Source organism: Leptidea sinapis, chromosome 41 (assembly GCF_905404315.1).
Source record: "Leptidea sinapis chromosome 41, ilLepSina1.1, whole genome shotgun sequence".
Taxonomy (NCBI): Eukaryota; Metazoa; Arthropoda; class Insecta; order Lepidoptera; family Pieridae; genus Leptidea; species Leptidea sinapis.
Window position 1 is genome coordinate 6,654,248 of NC_066305.1, and position 21,213 is coordinate 6,675,460.

Sequence of the window (21,213 nt, forward strand, 5' to 3'; positions counted from 1 at the left end):
GGGCGGATAAGTGGACGAGATTTCCTGAACCTAATTGAAGCCATTGTACGAACGCCGCCGTGATCTGTTACATGATATTTGCGATACGTTATTCTAAAAGTTGTAAGCCGGAATTAATTTCTTGTTAAAATTTTTCTTTTCGCATATAAACCCTTATAGACGTGAATACTTCTTTTTTCTGCGAGTGACCACAATCGCAATTATTTCTCTGGTATTGGGGAAGACTATATAATATTTTGCAAAACAAGAGGGATCACAAGACATCAGGTGGAAATACCCACCCCTTTGGAAGTATCATTGACATAGCTTCTTGAAAGAATTAATCGTTAATCATTGTTTTTTTTTTTTTTGGGTTTTTTCACACACTTACACAAATTACCTTGCCCCAAACAAGGCATATTCATGACTCGAAAACATCGATATTCATCATATAAATGATTGCACCACCGGGATTCAAACCCGGGATCTCTAGCTTAGTAGTCAGCGATTTTGATCAACTTTAAACGGCCAGATTTCGTTCAAACTTCGTAGATTTATCGAGGGCCGATGGCAATAAATTAATTTAATAAAATGATTCCATTTTTCAATTTTCAAAATAATATTTTTGTTAATTTATATATTTTTTTCATCTATCATCGATAAGACGGGAATTGATGTTCATTTTAAATTTCAAGCAGTATCTTTTCAACCAAAGCGTATTTTTTAGTTTTTTTAAACTACTTTTATTAATTCACTATACTCCATTCTACCAAAAAACTTCTGTGCTAAGGACTCACAAATATATAGTTCGTCTGTTCCTGTTAGATGTTAATATTGGCATTTTTATTTTCGTAGATAATTGATACGTCTCAATTAGACTGTCACGCCAAACACGTCGAAAAAAATAGCGGTGAACTGTTAGCCTCCATTCCCAGCACCGCACGCACACTAAAATAAAGTGAATGACGTATCGCAAGTGCAACACGTTGTAAAAGCATGTAAAAAAACCTGGCCCGTTGTCATGTCTTGCCTAATAACAACAGACTCTATCTAGAGTCTAGACGAATAATTAATTATCTTTGTTTAATTCAATACGAATTCTCAGCAAACATTAAAATTAAACTTTAATAAATCTATTCTTTTGAGTAAATTACTTCACTGTGGAGAGCCACTCGCTATAAAGTATTATCTCGGAAAATTAAACGCCGGTTATAAATGTATTATTAAACCAAGTAACCGCTTTCATCGCATTTCAAAATAGCTTAATGCGATGTTATGTTTTAGTAGACTAAATAAATTATATTAAGAACAATTTGAGATTAATCTGTTTTGGCTATTTAAGAGTAGGTATTGTATTAAACCTGTGCTTGAAAAGCTACTCAAGATGTGTAAAGAAATATGTTTTTTTGTAATAAATAATAATAGATAAGTTACTATACAAGCTTTTAGATCAGTGTTTAGGCAATCTGATAGCTAAGAAGACTAAAAAGAAGACTAAGACTGTCCCCCTTATTCATAATAGTCTGCTAATTTAAAGCATTGCTAATTCTCACTCTGTCTTTTTCTATTGACCTAAGTCAGAATGAGAAAAAACACTCCTTAGCGGCTGTTTAACGTTAGCGGACCATTATGAATAAGGGGGTAAGACTTTAACCCTTTCGCTTTGGGTTATTTAAATGCAATGCTAGATATCGGTGACAAATTTAACTAAAAGGGCAAATTCCAAGAATGTTCAAGAAAACTTTTAATACCGTTTCCATCTTCATATTTAACTGAATGTGGATTTAGTGCTGTAAATGATTTACTGATAAAAATATAAATCGAATTGATATAACAAAACGCGGAGACTTGAGATTAAAGCTAAGTAAATTAAAATCTAATATAAAATCTATGCGGAGCAAAAGCATTAAGAGCGCAAGGACCGCACTAGATGAATGAAGAAAAGTCAATATTAAATTTATTTTTAATTTCAGTTTTTCGTGTTTTTAAGTTTTAATAACAATTTAAAAGTGATTTCTTCCTAAAACTTATTATTAATATTTCTTAAAGGAACAAAACAATTTTTAATGGTTAAAAATTATGTATGGGGGTCATAAAAATTTTATAAATGTTAAGGTGGCTTGAAAATGGTTGGAAAACACTGATGTGGACTAAGTTATAGGTTTTGTCTTTATAGCGTATCGAAAAAGGGTTTTTTTTTACGTTTTAATATAATCAGTATTAAATACAGCTTCGTTTTGTATGCACAGATCTTCTGATGTCCAGTATTGCTTCCTGATGCCTTCAGCAGTCTGAATATACTGGCATAATTGGCCCAATCAAGAGGTTAATTGTGTAAACAATTCAAATTAATAAATGCTTATTGCATTATATAAATTAAAACAAATTGGCAGTTGTAGAGACTGCCGACAGAAGCAAAAACTTAGATCTTTTAATTTTTAATAATTTTATTAAAATTTGAAATTTTATAATGTTTCAAAACAATTAAATTATTGATTTCACTTTTATATAATTCATACAACGACACTATTTTAACAATGCACAGTATATACACATTGAACTTCAAAATAAATCCATTTATTCAATTTCACTTTTTAGATGTACTAACTAGCACTAATGTTGCACAATACGTCAGCTGTATAGCTACAGATATACCGCTATAAGCATTTCAGTGACGCGAACTCACCAGAATTCACACATCCAAAAAGTGTCTAACTATATAATACATATTTATTTTAAATTACTTTAGTCGCGTGCGCCAATCATGAGCATGTCGGTGACGTAACCTATAAGAATTTCCTCTAGCAAAAAGTGCTCATGGTGGCTAAAAGAGTTCACTTAAAAAAATAAAACTACATCAACGAGATTAATTACATCATAGATATCCGGTACTCCCAGACAACAATACTATTCTTTATCGATATCGTAAATATTTATATATTACCCCGTCAATATGCCTAGCAGATTACATGGAAAGCAAACATCGCCAGCAACCATAAGTTACCCAGAATAATTCGTAGGAAAATCAGAGATCAAAACCTCTAAGTACTCGCTACCACTTAGCAGTATGAATTTGTATCTCGACGACGCCGCACGCTTCACACGACTTTTAATTTTACACGTTTTCTACAGTTAATTTCGGTGTTGCTATTTTAATAGTGCTCTTCGTGTCGTTTTATAGAGTTAACAAGGTTTTGTAGTGTTGGAACATTCGGATTACATGAATAATTTTCAGTAAACACGGTGAGTTGTGTTTCTAAAGTCAAACGCAATTTTTTGCTCAAAATTTAACAATAATCAGTTTGATGTTTTTGTTATTTCTTTTTGTTTTGTTACGGTGAATCTTTATTATCTATTGTGGTTTAAAAATTGAATTATATTCTTTTGAATAGGTTTCGTTTTCCCCGCGGATTCTCTTGTATATAATTTTGTTACATAGAAGTGATTAGTAGATTTAAAAAAAACGCTAAAAATGGTATGACGTTATTTTTTACTGGCTTTATATTAGATTTATGAATGTTTTTTTTATCTTTTTAATACAACGAAAATAATTAAACTTTGTACGGTTGTCATGTATACTGACATTATATATATATATTTTATTAACTTCGGCTTAATATCATAATAAACATCGCCACGATAATTTAAAAAAAATACACAAAATATTGACACATACACATTATACGAATAAACCGAGTTGTTTTATTATAATTACTGTTCAGCCTATTTAGTTAGTACAAAAACAGTAAAATAAGTTTGAAAACCAATATAAAAGATTCGTTCGTTTTTTTTTTTTTCAATTATAAGAAACATCTGGTTTATGTTTGACTGTTTGTATAATTAAACTTTATTACTTTTATGTTTTATTCAGATATATCATTTCTCTGTCAATTTTTTTCCAAAAAAAAACAGTTTGCCAAAAATTATGTTCCTCTTCTGTATATATTACTATACTAGCTGTTTCCTTCGACTTAGTTCACGTAAATTAGGGAGTATTGGATCAACATAATTTTTTCTCCGTGGATCGATTTTGATCAGATAACCGGATAGACTAGTTTATGGCCACTGTGTCAGAACAGCATTATACTTTAATGGCATGTATAAAAATATACAACCATCTACCGCTTGAATTAAAAACTTAACACAGGAATGTAAAGCGATGTAAAGTTACTCCAAAAAAATTAGTTTTCCCTGTCATGTAATTCTGTAGTGACAAGGTAAGATAAATACGGAAAATTTCATCAATGTCTAGTAGTTTCAGAGATCAGTTTAGTTAGACTTTTTTAATTTGTATTTTCGTGTTCAGATACGGGGAGTGTATCTGAACACGAACTAACGAATCACTCCCCGTGACTCACCTACAGTCAGTTTTTGGAAAATAATTATAGAAGGTAATTAAATAATAGATAAGGCAGCTAGCTACAAACTTTCTTTCGTTTCCAATATTTCTGGCTGATTAAGATTTATAAAGTAGTATTAGCTTGTAAGATATCAGCATATTAATTACAAATTCTAATAGCAGTCTTGTTTCGTTTTGTGAAAAAGCCCAATATGATTTTAACACACAAAACCTTCTCAAAATAAAAGTTATGAATACTTCGGCTTCAGTTTTTCTATTCGATATGTTTTCTATACGTAGAAATGAAAATCTTACTAATAAGTAGATTCTCTTCTCATTTCTTCATTGGGGACTGTTTTATACTATATCATACTATGAATGCCTTCTACTTGGCTAAGTCGAGTTAGTAAGTCTTTTGTGGGGCGATGTATATGCTTTTACAACAAGATACCAGAAAATGTTCAAAACAAAAGTATTACGTCATTAAAAATAATTCTTAAAAAACGTTTGTGTGGTAAAAGTTACTATAAGATAAAATACTTTCTTAATGATACCACAGATTGGGAATAGAGCGACCGCCCTCAGGCTATTAAATAATAAGTTTAATAGTACAATATTACTTTGACATATTTTTTGATGAAAAAAAAGCCCGCTGAGTTTATTGCGCCCATTCTTCTCGGCCTGAGGCATTCATTTTGGAATGGGTGGTAGTTTTTTTGTCTTTCAATATATGATGTCACATCCTTTTTTGAATAAAAATATTTGAATTTGATTTTGAACTTTAATGTTTTTTCGAGTAGGAGTGTTCCAAAATAAAATACATACCTACTTATAAATAGTATAAAGTATAAATAGTAAATGTAATAGTACGAAAATATCTAGGATAGAGTCATACTAATTGTATTACAATAATAAATATTTTGCCAAAAGTGTTCCATAAAATTAAAACATATTCGGTGTTATTACAAAAAAAATAATTTAATCACACGTGTTTTGTTAGACAGTGACCTAACTTTATTAACAACAGTAATTTAACAATAACTAAGTCTAAAATGGAGTTTATCTTTTTCTATTACAAAAGAGTGCTTAGCTTGTTTTAAACTAAAACGTCGATGACCAGAACATAAAATGAAGTGTACAGAAACAATTAAAGGAACGACGCTATATTTGACAGCTGTCATCTATCTGTCATCACATATAATCTAAATCTTCCATATTATGAATATGATATATCCGTTAGACACACTTTAAAAATACTTCCAATCGTGTTTAAATTTAAGCATTGTCGAAAGATTGTTGAACGCCAAACAATAGAAAGACACATATTTGTAATAGAACTCTTTTGAATCAAGTGTTTAAACTTTAACACATGTTTAATTATTATATAAGAACACAGTAAATGTTTACAAGAATTGTAGTATCTATACATATTGCAAAATCGTAACAATTTAAAAACTATTGAATATAAAAAAATACTTGCTGTACAAACAAAACTGAGGCCATAAAAGTAGCTTTTTAAAAAAATGTGATGAGTCTGCTACCAGAAACACTGCTTCATGTTTTAAAATTAAAATTATTATATTCTTTAACAATAGCTAATTAAATACTCGCAAAATACCTTTATTTATTTACGGTGTGTGCGGAGTAATGCATCTACTACATGTACTCAATAACTCTCTTGTTTTTACTTACTCGTAGTACATTGAGTATTTTATTTATTTTGAAATTATTTGTAAAACGATGGACCTGTATATGTTGATTTATAAGAGTGGCATTGAGTTTCTTGCCTCTTCTTCTTGTTTCAGCTCAACTTTTCCGAAGTGGTGGTAAATGTAAAAAGAAAAGAAAACGTTTGACGTTCACAAGTGTCATTTCCTAGACTTTGACCTGAAATTATTTTGATTCATACTATTCAGACAATAACTATATTCATTTACAAATAAGTTACATTTTAATCTATTATCTGTTTGGATCCATTATCAAAGAAACTTTAGAAGATAAATTAACAAAGACAGTTTGAAATCTGACAATGGATGAATCGAAAATTTCGCAGACATCTGAGATGCTCGTTCATTGTAGCAGAGCTTACATTAAGACAGCTTACATAAAATTTGTACGGGCGATTAAGTGAAAATCCATTTTCTTATTTTAACTACATATGTTGTCTAAATAGAAAATTATTTACTTAAATTATATACTTTTTATAGGATTAAAACGCGTGTAATGGAATCTATATTTTTAATAGTTTTTATTTAACCCGACGTTTCGTGAACTTTGCAGGCTCACGTTTTTAGGGGGACTTATTACAGTATTTTTTTTATTGAATAGCAGGACCAATGGGCGTACGGGTCACCTGATGTGAAGTGATCACATTATCTGCAACCCCAGAGGAACCAGGAGGAATTTAGAAAAGTGTTCGAATTTTATTGAAACCCATGTCATATCGTCATGGAAACACCGCAAAAGGAAGCTCGTATAGGTAATTGTATCATTATTTTTCACTGCAGGGGCGGACTGGTAATTTGTGGGGCCCCCGGGCTACAACTACTGAGGAGCCTTCATAATCAAACAAATAATTGCTCTACATGTTAAAGGAAAAATAAAATATTTTATTAATATAATTTTACTTACACACTAATAGGTGCAAAGTGCAGAAGATCAATAGGTTTTTGCATAAGTAGTTATTTTGAAGCGAAAACTTGTTAAGCACTTTATGTGGTGGGATAGGTCGCGCTATGGATCACATGAAAAATACCATTATTTAGTAATACGAACCATGTCTTGATGAAGTTTTAACTTCCATTGTTTTATTGTAATATTATTTTTTTCCAAATATAATGGGCACTGGGGCCCTTTAACTCCTGGGGCCCTGGGCTGCAGCACAATAAATCCTCATATATTTCCGCCTCTAGTTAGATGGCATGTACATTTTGGCTTGATAACTTATAATACTTGCGATAGATGTCAGTAATTTTGTTATCCTGTATATAAATCATTTATTAGCAATGATCAACTGTGTTTTTCACGATCAATTCTGACATCATAATATTATTTAATTAGGTATTGATATAATCTCATAATTGTCACACCTTATTCTATCTAATATACACAATATTATCGTTGTTTAAGGATTGTTTATCATCAAAAGAAAATGTAGTCTTACAATCTTTTAATGTACGTCTATCAAAATCCTTTTTTTGTGGGACTTCACTAATGTATAGAGGCTTCATAACTGTGCATAAAAGTCTTAAACACACTTAATTTCGGATCACGTAACTAATGAAACATTTTCTGGAATACGAGCTTTTATCTTTTACAGAATCATTAAGAGAAAATTTAAAGAAATATACATTTTGACTGTTGCTTCTCAATATATTCCTGACTAGCTGACCCGGCAAACCTTGTTTTGCCATATAAATTGTCTTGATCTTTTCCTTGCTAGTTGATAAGAGATGGCGCTAGTTGTATTCATTAGTAACAATCACACTTCTTTTATATTTTGTATAATTCACACTATAGTTTTATAAATTATAGCCTATTTGTTATTCTGGTGTGTAAGCTATATTATTGTAAAGTTTCATCAAAATCTATTCAGTAGATTTTGCGTTAAAGAAGTTCAAACATACATCCAGACATACAAACTTTCACATTTATAATATTAATAGATAATGTTTGAGGAATTTGCTAGAAACTGTGACAATCATAATGTACGAACAAACATAAACTTCTTATGCCTACTACTCGGATAAGTCGAGTTAGTAAGTCTTTTGTGGGGCGATGTATATGCTTTTACAACAAGATCCCAGAAAATGTTGAAAACAAAAGTATTACAACATTAAACAACAAAGAATTGTTAAAAAACCTTTGTGTGTTAAAGGTTACTATCACATAAATGACTTTCTTAATGATTACACAGATTGGGAATGGAGCGACCGCGGTCAGGCTATTAAATCATAAGTTTAATTGTACAATATTACTTTGTAAACATATTTTTTGATGAAAAAAAAGCCCGCTGAGTTTGTTGCGCCCATTCTTCTCAGGTCTGAGGCATTATTTTTGGAATGGGTGGTAGTTTTTGACTTTCAATAAATGATGACACATCCAATTTTGATTATCTGAATTTGAATATCTATGACTAGCTCTTACCCTCGACTTCGTCCACATTTACCAGTGCGACGATATTAGTTGGTGTTCCAATATAATCATATGCATATATATAAAATAATCAAATATCTGGCGGCGTTGGTAAGAAACGTTTTCGTTCGACTGTTTTTTTTCTGACTTAATTTAAAAATTCGACTACCACGTAAAAGTCATTTAATTTTTCAGGTTAATATATAATAGCCTTTGACATTCATAAGAATTGGGCTTTCTATTGATAGCAGAATTCTCAAAATTGTTTCAGTAGATTAACTCCTACAATCTCACAGATATAATATTAGTATAGACATACCATTTATTTTTAAGTTTTGTCTTAGTTCTTAATCAGTAAATACGTTACCTTTGTCAGACTTTGGCCAGAACGAAAACTTGACTAAGAGAATTGCTTTTTGCCACCGCGCAGTGGATAGAAGCATGATAGGAACAAAGAGGGAGGATAAAATTGGAAATATCAACATTAGGAAAAAGACCAATATACTGTATGTAACCCTAAAAGAAAGTCAGAGGAAATGACAAATGGACAAAAATAATTAGAAATTGTTACGCAAGGGAAAGTATAAGGAAAAGAGGCAGACAAAAAAATGGGATGATGAAATCAGGCAGGTTGCTGGCATAACCTGGAGAAGAGTAGCCAGAGACAGATCAGAATGAAGAAGGTTGAAGGAGGCCTTTGTCAACTGGCAAACGGACTTACAGAAAGTAAAGAATCAGCAAGTATACGAATTGTAAAATACTTATTTAATATATAAAAACAGTGGGGGGCTCCTTTGCACTGGAAGCCGGCTAGATTATGGTTACCACAACGGGTCCTATTTCTGCCGTGAAGCAGTAATGTGAAAGCACTGTGTTTCGGTCTGAAGGGCGCCGTAGCTAGTGAAATTACTGGGCAAATGATACTTAACATCTTATGTCTCACGGTGACATTAAAACACACCTAATATCATTAGGTTACTACTAGGACGGGTGTTTTAATGTTAGCAGTAAGCTTACTGTTCCAGAATCTTTTAGAGGATTCATATTCTGGGTGTAGATAAAGTCTTGTATGCAACTGTTGATAATTAGGTATTATTAAATCCACATTCATGTTACACAACAGTTGCATAAATAACTAATCTTGGATGACACCGACTCCAAAAATTACAATAATCGTAACTAGATTAAGATTAATAATTTTGATTGTATAAAAAACGCAATTATTTTTATTATTTTTCTACACATTATATCTATTGTTTTGGAATAGTGTTTTTGAAGGCGGTTGTTTTTTTTGTTAGAATTTTTTTAATTATATTATTTTTAGTATTAAGTAATTTGAAGTACACTAACTAACAATTTGTCTAAATATGTGTAAATATACTAAGCAGCAATGAACGTACGTACTTTGCAATTTGATTACAGACAGTGTTCCGTTACTTTGTCATGGATTCCGTAATCAGAACCTAACCAAACTCTCACCAAACTATCTTTGAAGTATATGCTAAAAAAAGAATCATCGAAATCGGTAGCCGCGATATTGAGTTATTCGTAAATTTATTATCCACTTTGATATACGTATGTATAGCAAAATTTAAGACTTTTATGGTTTTCTCATGGATTCCACTGTCAGATGTGGACTAAATTACAATGGGACTATTCGGGAAGAACCAGCTTTCAAATAAAAAAGAATTATAAAAATCGGCTCATACAGTCGAAAGTTTTGAGGTAACGAACATAAAAAAAAATACCGATAAATTGAGAACCTCCTCTTTTTTTAAAATTGGTTAATTATGAAACATAATAACTATATCTGTCATCCGAATTTCCGAAAGGCTTCATTATTATTATTACATCATACAGACCATATCTTTAGGCCTTTCACAACCCAACAAGGTATAGATTAAAGTTTTATAAAAGTCTGGTTTAAGCCGAACATCATCTGAATTTCCAATGAGGTACAGCTGGACGGTTTCCGTGCTCAAGTTTTGAATGAATTCTCGTAAATACAGCTCGAATGCTTAATTTTATGTAACACTGTTACCAAGTTCAGGACATCGGAATAAATTGAAGCGAAAACAAAAATGTTTTGTGACGATTAACATATTTTCTGAGCAATAATATTGAATTAGTAGCGAATATTCTACAGGAGATTAAAACAGTTAAATTGGTTTGAATAAGGTATTAAAATATAATGTGTAAGGTTCTCAATGGAATGCTTTGGAAAGTACATACCAAAAGCATGGGAGAGTATTTAGTAAAATAATTTTGGAGTACCTACATTTAGATTAAGGATTGGACTCCGCTGCGCTCCAACTAAATCAGAAGACATAATTTTTATTGAAATGACTACTGGCCAAAAGTGGAGCCATTTGTTATTAAACACTTTTGAAGAATTTAAAAACATAACTGAAACTGTATCATTCCTACTTTCTCTTCCCGCCACTTCAGCATTTACTGAAAGAGTTTTTTCTGTAATGAATGCTAAGTGGAGGGAGGAAAGAAATAGAGCATCTATAAATTTAATAAGAAATGAACTCCTCATTTATTTTAATTTTAGTTATAATTGTGTTGAGGCGTATGAAGTTTTTAAACAAGACTGTAAATTAGTAAGTTGTGCGAGAAGTTCAAAAAAATATGTATTTAAAACAATAAATAAATAAAATATTGTTCATTTTTCTAAAATACTGTTTAATATTCTTCACAGACCTGAATATACTTTATTTCTTGTAAAAATAAGTTGTCAACCCTAGATATATGATACCTGCGGGGGTCTTTCTAATTTCTTGTATTATTATTTTTACAAAGTTTTACGACGCAACCTGGCATTTTAGTTTCAACTATTAGCAGAGTTTAACAGAACATGTGGCACGTCAACGTCACACATTGTTCAAGACTGGCTCGAGTACGCCCATTTGGGCGAAGAATCGGGGACCCAGTGCTCTGTGAACGGCTGGATCTCTTGGCGTTGCGTAGAGTTCATCGTGTGTCTTCTACCGCATTTATCACGGGGAGTGTTCCGAAGAGCTGTTTAACCTGATTCCTGCCGCCAAATTCCACCTTCACACGACACGCCACACGTTAGGATATCATCCCCACCATCTGGATGTGTGGCGGTACTCCACAGTGCGGTTTTCAAGGAGCTTTCTCCCTCGTACTACAAAGCTGTGGAATGAGCTTCCTTGTGCGGTGTTTCCGGGACGATACGTCATGGGTACCTTCAAAAAAAGCGCGTACACCTTAAAGGCCGGCAACGCTCTTGTGATTCCTCTGGTGTTGCAAGAGAATGTGGGCGGCGGTGATCACTTAACACCAGGTGACCCGTACGCTCGTTTGTCCTCCTATTCCATAAAAAAAAGTATTAGTTGCCGCACTTTGTGACTGCCGGTCCTAGTTGGAGCGCAGCGGAGACCAATCTTTAATCTAAGTAACTACCATAAAATTTTCTAATTAGAAATAGACTAATAAAGACTCAATAGAACAGTCTTAGTAATTTTGTACATAGTATCATATTCTATTGGTCTTTTATAATTTAGTGATTTGATTGATGTTTTATTGATGGTGAATGATGATGATGAGTTTCATATTGATCCCAGAATATTAACAGAATAAATGCGTTATGAATCTAATTCAAAAGAATTGTTAAAAAATGTTAAAGCGGGTAAGGTTAACTATAACATAAATAACTTTCTTAATAATATGTTAAGATGATCTGTGATATATTGGGAATGGAACGATCGAACGATTTTTCAAATTATTTACATAAGACTTAATAATTAATAACACTATTTATATAAAAAATAATAAGGTAAAACTCAAATTATCTAATAAAATTAATTATTTACAAATAGTAAATATTAAGAACGCTGCCAGCAGGTAAGGTGCTCATGAAGCTGACAACGTTACCTCTTTGTATGGCCAAACTTATCCTTTGACAGAGGTACGTATAAGATCTAGGGTCACCTGTTAAATCGATTAGACGCATGGATAACTCTTTTATGAGTTTTTATTTTAATTTTATATTGTGATGAAATTTTAGCAAAAGAAAGAAACATGCTGATTTTCTTGCGCTCGTTCTTCTCAGGTTCAGACCTCAGGGCATTGTTTTTCGAATGTGTAGTATTGTAGTGTTCATAACCTTAAATTAGTCATGTTAAATCCTATTTTTAATAAATATATTTGAATTTGAAATAAAAGAAGTACCTTAGAATGTACTTATGTGAATTTGAATAATAATTCCAATTTGTATTTTCTTATACGAGCGCTGCTAATCAGCTAGCGAAAATAATTTGTAGTTTATTTTCGAGTAATTTTATTTAGAATTATTTTAATTTGCGGTACTGTTGCAATTTGTTGTCCTCTGGAAATTATTTCATTTATTTGAATATTCCTATTGCCTAAAATACTCGTATGAAATTCATCTAGAAATTGCGTGGATTAAAACTCTTTGGTAGCCAGTAATTACAACAAAGGATTTGTAAAAGACATTAAAAAAACCATTTGAATACGTTTAAAAACCGACTTCATTTTATATATGTACTAATAATTATTGATATAGTAATGGCCTAGATAGTGGAATAATTATGAAATTAAACTTTTAATGTACATAAAAATATCAAAAGACAACTCTACTTATAAAGTTAAAGTTCACTAAAATCAGTTTATAATTGTCATTAAAATAACGTACAGACTAATAATTAAGAACCTCCTTTTCTTTAAGTCGGTTAAATAAAATAACATACAAATTTCGTAATAGTGCCTAATTTATAAGATAGAGAACCAAAAATAATATTTCATTTTCACAAAACTTTCCGTATCCTGGTCCTTACCTTGAATTTGACCTTTAAATATTTTATGATCAGTTGAAATATGAACCTTCGATTGCTAACTAAAATACATTATGCAGTAGCTTACGATCTGAGGCCAACTACAGCGAAATTGGCAATTTCAACATCGCTGCCTCAATCATAGAGTTCCGGTCTCCACAGTTGAACTAATTTGATATTGCACATATTATTAAATTTGTAATCTCTGTAAGCTTTGGTATCTGTTAATTCACCAATTCAATAATAAAAGTAGCTATTTTTTTTGCCATCTCCAAGATGGTGATTGTAACACTTAAGTCCTTCCTTCACACAAGGGGTTGTTGAATAATATATAAGTCTGTATGATTTATTCCATTGCCTTTACATAATACTTTCTTACTAGGAGACTTGGGTCTTATATCGCAAGCATATTAGTACACTCGACAGATTTCATCTCAAATGCCTTCCAGACATCATGAACATCAGATGGTCTGATTATGTCCGAAGCACACACGTCATAAGCACTCAATATGGCGTACGGCAAGAACTGTTCTCGCCATACCTACATTATTCTTTTTTTTATGAAAATAAGGGACAAGACGAGCAGGACGTTCAGCTAATGGTAATTGATACGCCTTTTTGAAAAACCCCAAATATTCTGAGTGGCACTACAACTACGCTCGTCATCGTGAGACATAAGATGTTAAGTCTCATTTGCCCAGTAATTTCACTAGGTACGGCACCCTTCAGATCAAAACACAGTAATGCATACACAGTACTGCTTCACGGCAGAAATAGGTGCCGTTGTCATACCCATAATCTAGCCGGCATCCTGTGCAAAGAAGCCTCCCACTGGTTCACTTCCTTTTACTATAATTTCAAAGGGAAATAGCACTTCCTAAAACCAGAAATCGAATGTGGCATGTGGATTTCGTCATTAAGTCAATTGACTAACTCGGTATTTCGTGCCGTATGTCTAAAATGTAAGTAGATCGACTTACTCGGTACGCAAGGGGAGCGTGCACAGGCGCACATTGAGATGTATCTGATGAGGTGACAGCTGTGATGGTGTGGCCATATATCTCAGAACTCCAGTGCAGGAAATGCAAACGCAGTGGCTAACACCTATGTTACAAGGATATTTTAAAATGACACATGAGAAGGTGCAATATAGATCCTTCTAAGTGGGAGATGAAAACGGCACAAGGACCTGAATTGCGACGTCTCATACACCAGCAGGTTTATATTTTTACTAGGGACGTCGCCAAGATCTCCTACGAAAACGTGATGAAATTAAGTTCCGTCCACCTCCCACCTGCAGCCATCACTTACAATAATTATCTTGATGGAATACTCACGTGCCCCAAATACACTCGGTCCTTCATCATCTTATTATTATTTCTCTCTATTAATAATACGAAAATAATAATAATAATATTGACACACTTTTACACAAATAATTTTTCATAGCCTGTTCTTGGGTACGGGACATCGTTAAATTTAATAAGATAATATACTTATTTAAACATGTATAAACACATATCGTCCGCGTCCGTATCTATGCGTGTGTCTACAGGTCCCATAGTGGTAACGCAGAAACCGATCATCTCATGGGCTGCGTTCAAGCGGCAATTCACGTCGTGCTTGCACAGATCCCCTCCGCTGAAATCGTGGTCTTGGGTGATTTCAACGGGCACAATGCCGAATGGCTTGGATCACGTACCACAGACTACGCAGGGCGATCTGTGCATAATTTTGCATTGGCGTATGGTCTGTCCCAATTGGTTGAGTCGCCAACGTGGCTCCCGGATGTAGATAGCCATATGCCGTCCTTATTAGATCTTCTGCTGACTACACATCCCGATGGTTACCAGGTCTTTGTCGACGCCCCTCTCGGAACGTCCGACCATTGCCTGGTCAGGAGTGTAGTGCCTATCCGACGCCAACGTCGCAGACCACCAGCGACCCGCCGCGGTTGGCACTACAAGTCAGCAGATTGGGATAGGATGCGTTCCTTTTTTGCATCCTACCCTTGGGGCAAGGTTTGTTTCCCTTCGGATGATCCTAGTGCCTGCGCCATTGCAGTAGGCGATGTGATACTGCAGGGCATGGATATTTTTATACCAAGCTCTGTAGTACCGATCGGTGGCAGATCACAGCCCTGGTTCGATGCGTCAGTTAAAGCAGCATCTGACTGCAAAAAACAGGCGTATCGAACTTGGGTTGCGGCGCTGGGCACAAAGGATCCGAACTGAAAAGTTCTTAAGAGGAAATATAACCGTGCCTCCAGATTTTTTAAGCGGCAAATCGCCCGTGCGAAGTCTAAGCACGTTGTCAAAATCGGCGAGCAGCTTTCCAGTTACCCGACCGGAACACGCAAGTTCTGGTCGTTGTCGAAAGCTGCTCTTGGTAACTTCAACCAGCCGTCCATGCCGCCGTTGCACATGAGGAATGACACCCTGGCTCATACGGCAAAAGAGAAAGCCGAGCTCCTGTGCGCTCTTTTCGCCTCCAACTCGACTCTTGACGACAACGGAAAAACACCGCCGACCATCCCGCGGTGTCAGAGCTCTATGCCTGAAGTACAGTTCAGACAGAAAACTGTTAACCGAGCTCTGTTTTTGTTGGATGTCAGGAAGTCGAGCGGGCCGGATGGCATTTCTCCAATCATGCTTAGAACGTGTGCCCCTGAGTTGACGCCGGTGCTAACGCGTTTATTCCGGCACTCTTATTCCAAAGGCGTAGTCCCTGACTCATGGAAGTCAGCCCTTGTCCATCCGATCCAAAAAAAAGGAAACAGTTCGGATCCGGCGAACTACAGGCCTATTGCTATCAACTCCCTGCTCTCCAAAATCATGGAGAGCATAATTAACCACCAGCTTTTAGTATACCTAGAGGGTCACCAGTTGATCAACGACCGACAGTACGGCTTTCGCCATGGACGGTCGGCAGGTGATCTTCTGGTATACCTAACACATAGATGGGCGGCGGCTATTGAAAGCAAGGGGGAAGGCCTGGCAGTTAGCCAGGTTATAGCGAAGGCCTTTGAGCGTGTATGGCACAAGGCGCTTCCCGAGAGCTTGTGCGAGTGGACCTCCAGCTTCCTCACTGGGCGTAGCATACAGGTCGTTGTCGACGGATATTGCTCGAACCCGAAGCCCGTGAATGCTGGAGTGCCCCATGGCTGTGTGCTATCTCCTACGCTGTTTCTTCTGCATATCAATGATTTGTTGGACACCTCCAACATGCATTGCTATGCAGATGACAGCACTGGTGATGTCGTATACACGGGCCATGCAGGTCTCTCTCGGGAAATCGTCGACCAGTGCCGGGAGAAACTTGTGTCTTCTATCGAGTCCTCTCTCGAGAAGGTCGCGGAATGGGGTAAATTGAACCTTGTCCAATTTAACCCCCAGAAGACTCAAGTTTGCGCGTTTACCACTAAAAAACCCCATTTGTCGTATCACCGCTTTTCGAGAACACTACTCTTAAAGCCGCGCCTAGTATCGGAATATTGGGTCTCGAAATCTCGAGCGATTGCATATTCCGTGGCCATCTGGAGGGCAAAGCCAAATTGGCTTCGAAGAAGCTGGGCGTCATCAATAGAGCACGGCAATACTTCAAGCCGGCCCACATTCTAGCGCTCTACAAGCCGCAGGTCCGGCCACACATGGAGTATTGCTGTCATCTCTGGTCTGGTGCACCCCAGTATCTGCTCGATCCATTTGACCGCGTGCAACGTAGAGCAGCTCGAATTGTCGAGGACTCAGTGCTCTGTGAACGGCTGGATCACTTGGCGTTGCGTAGAGACGTCGCTTCATTGTGTGTCTTCTACCGCATTTATCACGGGGAGTGTTCCGAAGAGCTGTTGTGGCGGTCCTCCACAGTGCGGTTTTCAAGGAGCTTACTCCCTCGTACTACAAAGCTGTGGAATGAGCTTCCATGTGCGGTGTTTCCGGGACGATACGACATGGGTACCTTCAAAAAAAGCGCGTACACCTTCCTTAAAGGCCGGCAACGCTCTTGTGATTCCTCTGGTGTTGTAAGAGAATGTGGGCGGCGGTGATCACTTAACACCAGGTGACTCGTACGCTCGTTTGTCCTCCTATTCCATAAAAAAAAAATATAAGCAACCATATCTCAGAAACAAACATATTTTATATTCATCATTACTTAAATGTTCGCAAATATCGTAACAATAAAAAAACAAAAATTTTAGACCCAACAGAATATATTAGAACTAATAAATAATGCACGGGACTTTTTCGCGTAATATTAGTTTTCATAAAAGACATTTACAAAGCACTGTATAAAACATGTGATTCAAATCTCTGTAGCGTTGACAAAGTTATTTAATGTTATATCTACAAGAATTTCTCATTTAATATTAAACAGATTTAAAAGTAAACTAAAAAAGCACATAAGCGAAATTAAAAACAAATATAAAGACAGTACTTAAATATCATGTAGTTAATATAAAAACCGATGTTAGTCTATGAGTACGGGGGCGTGCTACCAACGGACTTCTAAGGTTGTGTGAAACTCTATATTAATTAAAAAGGTTAACCGAGCTAGCCAATATTACTATATAAAAGATTGCACTTATTTATAGGTGTATTGAGATTGAATTAACACTGACATCGGCACCGAGATTTTATTAGAAAATATTAATAGATATAGTTCAAAGCAACATGATTTAGTAGCAAGATATTGAACCAAAAATTGGAAAATTGATTTGAATATATTCCACCTTCGCACGACACGCCACAAATTAGGATATCATCCCCACCATCTGGATGTGTGGCGGTCCTCCACAGTGCGGTTTTCAAGGAGCTTTCTTCCTCGTACTACTAAGCTGTGGAATGAGCTTCCTTGTGCGGTGTTTCCGGGACGATACGACATGGGTATCTTAAAAAAAAGCGCGTACACCTTCCTTAAAGACCGGCAATGCTCTTGTGATTCTTCTGGTGTTGCAAGAGAATGTGGGCGGCGGTGATCACTTAATACCAGATGACCCGTACGCTCGTTTGTCCTCCTATTCCATAAAAAAAAAAAGATATTAAACATTTGCAGTTGAATTTGGATTATGTATATTTACATGAATAGTTTAAATACACATTCTTCTGAAGACAAAGGTTTTTAACCAATGCGTGTTGCCAGTGATGTTTATTATTATTATTATTATTATAGTGATGACATACGGAACGCATACGTGGTCGCTAACTATATGGGCCTTATGAGGAAGCTCATGGTCGCTCAGAGGGCAATGGAGAGGGATATGCTCGGAGTTTCCCTGCGAGATCAAGTCAGATATGAGAAGATCCGTAGGAGAACAAAACCAACCGACATAGCCAAGATGTTTGCGAAATTGAACTGGAAGTCAGCAGGGCACATAGCTTGACGGACGGGTGGCCGTTGGGGCAGTAAAGTCCTCGAAAGGCGACCCACGTACTGGAAGACAAAGTGGTGGTAGGACCCCACAGGATAGACTGACGATATTTGGGACGGCCTGGGCTGGTTGTACCAACCAACCAAAAGATTAACTGACACGCACAGTGGCCCAATCAAGAGGCTAAGTGCGCAAACAGCCCAATGAAGCTTAACTAAACTGTATTGCAAAAACAGCAGCTGTCATTAACGATCAGTGGGAGGCTCCTTTGCACCAGATGCCGGCTAGATTACGGGTACCACAAGCTGTGTTTCGGTCTGAAGGGCGCCGTAGCTAGTGATTTCTGGGCAAATGAGACTTAACATTTTATGTCTCAAGGTGACGAGCGCAGTTGTAACGCCGCTCAAACTTTATGGGTTTGTCAAGAATCCTAAGCGCCACTGCATTGTAATGGTCAGGGCGTATCAATTACCATCAGCTGAACGTCCTCCTCGTCTCGCCTTTTAATGTTATAAAAAAAAAAACAAAAAACAAGTCCCACCCAAAGGCGAGAATTTTAATGACACGAGTGTCCGCCCTTGTATCACAGTGTATTTTATAGTAAGCCCTACCACATATTAAACATTATGAAAGTTCTTTTATATTTCGTAACACATTTGTTTTGTTTTTTTTTTTTTTTTTTTGGATAATATTGTAAACGTATATACATCGCCCACCGAAAGACTTACTAACACAACTGAACCGAGTAGTAAGCATTACAAGTTTATATTCGTTCCTGGTGAATAATTCGCTTATGTGCCTATAAACATACATAACATTATGAAGAATATATTGAGAGGCAACAGTTGAAATGCATATTTCCTTAAATTTTATTACTCCAAATGTCTGTCACTTTATTTTGTCATAAAACTTATCAAAGAAAAAATATTCGCACGTTTAGCCTCAATAGTCTGGCAACATTTCAAGTCGTCAATAACATCTCCAGTGAGAGGAAGATATTGCAAGTCAAGCTCAAACAATAAACATTTACTATCGAAACAGAGCATATTAAATCCTACTTTATGTGCTTTGAGATACGAGCCGAATATTAAAATATATTGACATACAAATTATTACTATTTTATATCATCTAACATGTCTACTGATTTTTGACTTACAATATTGTGTAGGTGAGTTATCAAATTGAAAATAAAATTTATTATTTATCTATACAAATTTAATTTGTACCAAAATTTACAGACGATTCAGGCCTCCAAATCTCTCGGGTTCTGTCCGAGCGTATCGTTAATCTTTAACCAGTGGGAGGCTCCTTTGCACAGGATGCCGACAAGATTATGGGTACCAAAACGGCGTTTATTTCTGCCGCGATGCAGTAATGTGTAAACATTATTGTGTTTCGTACTGAAGAGCGCCGTAGCTAGTGAAATTACTTGGCAAATGACAATATTTTATGTCTCAAGGTGACGAGCGTAGTTCCGCTCAGAATTTTTGGGGTTTTTTAAGAATCCTGAGCGGCTGCTTGTATTGGGCAGTAGCAGTAGCAGGGCGTATCAATTACCATCAGCTGAACGTCCTGCTCACCTCGTCCTTATTTTCATAAAAAAAATCTTTATTATCTGTCTGAATGCGCTCATCTTTAAAATTGGGTTAGGAAGAATATAATATTTATAAGCTTTATATAAAATAGATGTATATTGCTTAAAGCCTATGTAAAGGAGCATAAAATTATTATCAAATGTTAGTCAGTCCTATATTAAACCAAAATAAATAATATAAAAAAATATTATCGATAGATAAACCAACTCTAATGAAAACCATAAAAGATCAGGACGGCCGCGTCCTGTTAGAATTGAAAAAGGCTGTAAATGCTGTTAAAGTCAGAATTCACCGAAATCGTCAATAAGGAAACATACAAAAATATCGAAAAATGAAGAATCCCGGTGGAACTCTTTCAAGAGTCACTAAAGAAAACCTGAAGCTTGGTGCTTATGGTCTATATGCAATACCTTAGATAGTTTATGCGTCTAGATAGAGCTCCTTGCTGCTAGACAACCGATGAAAACAGGCCAGGGTTATTACTTTAGCGTTACAAACTTCTTGTGATTTGTGCGTGATTTTGTGGGGTGTCTTAGCAAGGAGACGCAAAGCTTCAATTTTTTAAAAGGGGAGTGAAGACATTAGCCAAGGACTTTATCAAGAGACTGTCTTATATCGTGTTGTGAAACCTCTTGGCAGTACTCTTTTTAAAAATGCATCTTGGACTTTCTAGCAAGATTCTGCACCTGGTCAAAAGACATGAATTGCCCAAAACTGGCTCTCATCTAGCCCATATGTATCTTAAGTATAGAAGAAACTTTGAGGTCAAGTGCACACTTCTATTTTTAAATCCAAACTTTATAAAAACAAAAATTTATTCTACCACCTGCGACCCCACCACCCAAAGCGTATGCTAAAGATATTTGGTAACGGAAAATCTAGGAATTTTTAATGAATTCAAATGGAATCCATCTACCTCTAGCTGTATTTTATTCGAGTGGGAGTTCTTAACAGTTTGAAGAATATAAAATGCA

At 35.4% G+C, this 21,213-nt stretch overlaps 1 protein-coding gene across 1 annotated transcript in view; it reads left to right on the plus strand.

The window, feature by feature from the left end:
• The first annotated feature begins 3,055 nt into the window (after positions 1-3,055).
• The window catches only part of LOC126976615 (G-protein coupled receptor dmsr-1-like), a 52,033-nt gene continuing 33,875 nt past the window's right edge, over positions 3,056-21,213 (plus strand). The window contains exon 1 of the mRNA XM_050825087.1: positions 3,056-3,222. The gene's annotated coding sequence lies outside the window, so the exon portion shown is untranslated. The remainder of the gene's footprint in view (positions 3,223-21,213) is intronic.